Below are 5,532 nucleotides of genomic sequence, written 5' to 3' on the forward strand. Positions count from 1 at the left end.
AAAGGTTGTTAAGTTAAAGTGACTGTAGAAATTCTATGTATTGCAAAGTTGTATCCAGAAAGAATAAACTAGTTTTAATTAAGAAAGAACTTGTATCGCTGAAGTTTCTCGGAAATAACTTTTACAGGAAATTAACAAACAAGCAGATACGTAACAATACATTTCCACTGCGTTTGTTTGAAAAAAAAAAAAACATTATTTATTGTGATTGTACATTTATATTCAATCAGTCAGAGAAGTATAATTATTTCGCAGTAAATATCTTGAGAAATTTTTCGTTATTCTGCGGACCTATCTTGTCATTCTTAGAGAAAATCAGTGCTATCTGAAAATACTACACAGTCATTTATTTTTGTCAGCACTACTAGACTATTTAGAGATGAGAATTCCACTGAGTGATTAAATTAATTATCGTGAACACTTTGAATTTTTAATTGTTATTAATCATACAGTCTTGGCCCAAATGTTTGCATACTGTTCTATATTGATGTTGTTGTCTACGTGCATGGAATAGTATATTCAGTGAATGCCCGAGTAGTAACAGAGAAGGTAGCATATGGTTGGACAAACATCTACGAGTTGTTACTCTGGTCAGTTGTTTTGAGCACTTGTTCGTCAAAACACACATACACACCTGCTTCGTATAAAAGGGTGTGCTTTTGGTATAATCTTTTACAAAATGGATCAACGCTTTGTTCAGACAATTTCTCTGTACTTTGTGTATAGTCATTCCACGTCACGTGCCAGAAGTTATAGGGCTTCAAATTGTTCGACTGTCCAGAAATGGTATGAATCAAATGGACATTGCCAGAACAGGAGGGCAACCCCAGTATGCTGTATCCAGAATCCTGAAACGTCATTGGACTACAGGAAACGTCGTTCCAGGAAAGTCCAGTGGTAGACGCCGAAAAACTACTGCCCGAGATGACCGTGTTTTGATCAGGTTAACACATCAAGATGTAACGAATTTGTTATTATATATTTATTTTAATATCAACGTTTGTTTAGATTCAATTTATATTTAGAAACATACATAGCTTATACTGTTAAATATGTGTTTTGCGAAACTCCCGCCTATTCTCCAAAGTTGTAGAAGATTCTTGTGAGTAAGAATCAACAATATATGTGTGTACGTAAACGTTTAAATTTGTAGTGTTACGTAATCTGAATTTTCCAGAAAGCCTCCACAACCTATAAATATGAACAACGCGACGCGCCAAAAAGAGTATTTATTATTAGTTCGCTATAGTCAGTGTGCTATGAGCTTTGGAAACTATAACTGTGATTCTTATAACGCTTATCAATCGGAAAACTTTAGATATTTGACCAGGAGCATTTACAAAGTTCGAACATTAAAAATCGTTTGACTTCAATGGATTTTCATTGTTACCAAAACTATATAAATTCATCGTGGAAAATTCGGCGTGTGTGACCGATAAATAACGAAGGACAAAGCTAGCTTGCTTCCCGTAAAGCGAATTGTACCTACGCCAACTCGTAATTTACTCGCTCGTCGTAAACCCTCGATATCTAGATATCGAAGAAGTTCCAGATTAAAAAGAAGACTTTATATTGCTTTTGTTTACAAATCATTGTTTGTAATAACTATTATTGTACATTCTATTGTTGTATGTATATTAAAACGTATTTGTATAAACAAAACTGTGTATCAATCTTGTTGGCAAATATCATAAACTGACTATATATCGGCTTTTTCTTAACTACTAAATCTAAAGTACAATTTAACTAATAAATTTAAATTTATCAGTTAACTCAATTTCAAACCATTCGAGATTATAATACGTAATACTCCCTTTGTTCTTTTTCTATGAAACATCTTCTGCTGTTAGAAATATTTCAGTCTGTATTCCGAACCTGGGGTAAATTAGATGGAACTGGAATATCCTTTGCTGGTAGAGCTAACCAATGCTATCAGAGAACATAAGTCACGGGGTGACGCCATCCGCTGGACAAAGAAAGCAAGGTGATGTTCGAAACCCAGATCCTCATTCTTTATCCAGTTCTCTCTTTGATCGCTTCCAGTGAATACTTTTCTTCTTTTCAGGATTGTGATATTCGGACTTGAGAGTATTTATTTACACACCAAAAGAAACACTCAGTATCTGAAATACAAGAACTCTCGCTATTTCTCTTGGGTGAACTCTGCAGTTGTTGTGGAAACTCTATCTGATACTTTTAGAGAAGTAGGTTGATAAATGAAAACAACACAAGTGAATAGAAGGTGGAAAATATCACATCTTCAATTTAGCATATATTTGTATAAACTAATGGAACAGAATACCATTGATAAAAGGGATTCAAGAATCAATAAGGTGACATGATTGTTTGAAGCAGGATTCGTGGTATGAGTATTTCATATATGTCAACTCATCTACTCATACCTAAATCCAACATGGATAATGTGCTGTAGAAATTGGAAACTGCTAGATATACTAATGTAGTGTATTGACCCTGCTGCCCAATCTTTGTAAAATTGCAACCAACAGATAAAGTTTGATTTGTTGGCTGTTGAGCATAAAGCTACACAATAGGCTACCTGTCCTGTGCACACCGCTGTTGCACTTACCGTTGAGTAAACGGAGAGTTAAATGTAGAATAAATTCAATATAAAGAAAAATAAATAAATTCAGGTGAGTAGAGCTAGATGAACTGAATAAAATGCAAATTAACTAAACATATACGTGTCCAGATTTTTATCTGAACTTTATTCTAAGTCTCATTTTCTGTTGTCTTTGTTATTGTTGCCAGATTATCCTGAGTTATACCCGTAATCTATTTTGAGTTATTTAAACTTATTCATTTTACTATGATTATTTCGAGTCTCAATCTCAGTTCATACATGTTGTATTATGGGAATTTACAACTCTAAAATCGGTGGTTCGATTTCCCACGATGAACACAGCAGATAGCTTTATGTGGTTTTGCTCTAAAACAAACAACGAATGTTACGTTTGTTTTGAGTATTCTTTACTGTTTTCACAAAATTTGATTTTCTATTTTTAAGTTTATTTGTGCGTATTATGTTTAATCCTGTTTCTGTGTTTATATAAGTATATTTACTTTGTACAATATTCATTTCTATCAAAACTTATTGAACCTACGTGTTTTTCTAACAGTTTAATCATAATTATATCTAAGAAAATTACTGTAAATTATAATAAAACTCGACTGAACAACTTAAAAAATATATAATAATTTAATAAAACCTCAAAACGCAGAACCCAAACACATAAGAGGTTAAATAATCATTAAATGTAAAATTCAATATGGTTATACTAAAATGAAATAAACTAAGTTAACACAAAAATTCTGGATAAAACTGGAATAAATAAAGAACAAAGATCAACACGGTGAGGTAAAAATCAAAGTATTAACGTTATGGCATAGTAAAAATTAAAAAATATGAAGGATAAAACCAGGTTAAACGTAAAATCATCATAACAGAAAAACACAAAATTATTGCAAGCTAAACATGAAATGCTGTAAGGCTACACACACACATATATATAGAAGAAAGAGATTTTAATTATAATACAAATTGTGATTTCCAGTAGAACTAAGGATAGAGAGGAAAAATCTAATAAAATATCACAACAACCATGGGCGCCCGCAGGAAGGGGTAAGTGGGGCATTTGCCCTCCTTACATTTCACAAAAAAATGCACGTATTATGGTGTAAACTTAACATCGTAGTTAAACTAAATATTTTTAGTGATTTTCATTAAAACTGTAAATTTGTGTTTGCGTTTAAGCACACATAATACATATTATTTTAATTTATTGACTTACACTGTAAAATCTTATCCCCTACACACGTTTTTCCCCCTCTTGAAAATATTTCTGTGGGTGCCCATGACAACAACATGTGCAATTTACATTGCTTACATGTGGAACACACCTCATAGGGATTATAGAGTGCCTTCTAGAACCTCTGTTGGCTTTTTCTCAAGAAACAAGTTTTCAGGGAACTTTTTTCACCCCCGGAAGTCCATATGAAACAAGAACAATTTTTAGATGAGCTGCGAGTCGTCGTGACCAATTTTTACCATGATCAATTCAATAGTTTCTGACAGAGAATCAATGTGTTAGCCAATTTAGCTTTTTTTGATCTGACAGTGGTGTCATCACTGCTTTAAATTGGTGGGTTTACTGGAATAAGGACATAGCAGTGTATTATGCAGGTGTACTATATGTTTTCAATATTCTTTTATTAATATAGGAATTTAAATTTTTTCTTTTCATTTAATCTGATTCTATGCAGCTTTCATAAACACGTGGTCCAGAAAACCATTAAATTATTTTCATTCTAGTTATCTTTGTTCCTTTGTTCTCCAACAGCTAGTATCTACTTCACCCACGGCGATATTGATGCAGTATCACACATTACGTAAAACAGGTGAAAGACAGCAATGTCCTTCACTAGACACGCGCATTTTTTTTCGCTATATATATAATAAAAATTGCAGTTCACTTAACATCACGTGCCCAGCCTGTTTCTTAGATTAAACTAAATCTGTAGCTAAATTCAGATAATTTCTGTGATCGATTATCCTGTTATAAATTGAATTGAATTAAGCACAAAGCAACACAATGGGTTATCTGTGCTCTACCCACAGCGGATAATGAAACCCAATTTTTAGTGTTATAAACCTTCTGACTTACCACTGAACCACCGGAGGGGGGGGGGATAAAGTGGACCTATCTAATACTTGCGAAAAAATCAGTTTCAACTGAAAATACCACAGAGTAGGTAGAAAGAAAATATTTAGGTGTTGTAACCCCAGGACTTATTTTAATTTTTTCTATTTTTTTATCAATGTGCTTTTTAGTCTGTACTTGATTTCTTGAGCTTAAACAATTATAAAGTAATTCTTTTACTGAAAGTTTGGAATTTTCTTAAGGTAGAAGTACTCTCTACCAAAAGAGTGATGTTATCACTGGAAAGAAAAAGTTATACGAGATAAAAAGTAATTTCAGAAGTTTTCTCACAGGCATAGGACTTTTGCTCAGACTGGTAGATCAAAACATACACCTAAAGATCAATATTGATATAAAGGTGAGGATGACTGAAGGTCGCTGAAGTGGAATGGCACCTGAAATGTCTAAGACCATTTAGGAAGATTTCTGCAGATTCCCAGGCTGTTGCTAGCCAGAGTACCGTAACTCTAACTCTGTACAAGACCACCCACAACCAGCCGAGAATGACTAGAAGTACCATTGGTGGATTACTTCTGCCATTTATAGCTGTTTTCCTGGCAGGTAAAGAACATGAACCATGGAGTAGAGAGCCTTTTTGAAGTGAGGTATATTATAATGATAACTATAGCTCACAATAAAACCTGGAGTCAATTTTAAGCTTCCACATGTTTTCCAGCAACTATGAAATATGGTTATTCAAAAACTTTAGTGTATTAAGTTATTTCCATAAGAAATCAATGGGGTATCTCTCGTTGGATCACCCTATATGTAGATTAACACAATATGTTGGTCAAAGAAGTAACTAAGTTCCTTA

This window comes from Limulus polyphemus, unplaced genomic scaffold, assembly GCF_000517525.1.
Source record: "Limulus polyphemus unplaced genomic scaffold, Limulus_polyphemus-2.1.2 Scaffold246, whole genome shotgun sequence".
Lineage (NCBI taxonomy): Eukaryota > Metazoa > Arthropoda > Merostomata > Xiphosura > Limulidae > Limulus > Limulus polyphemus.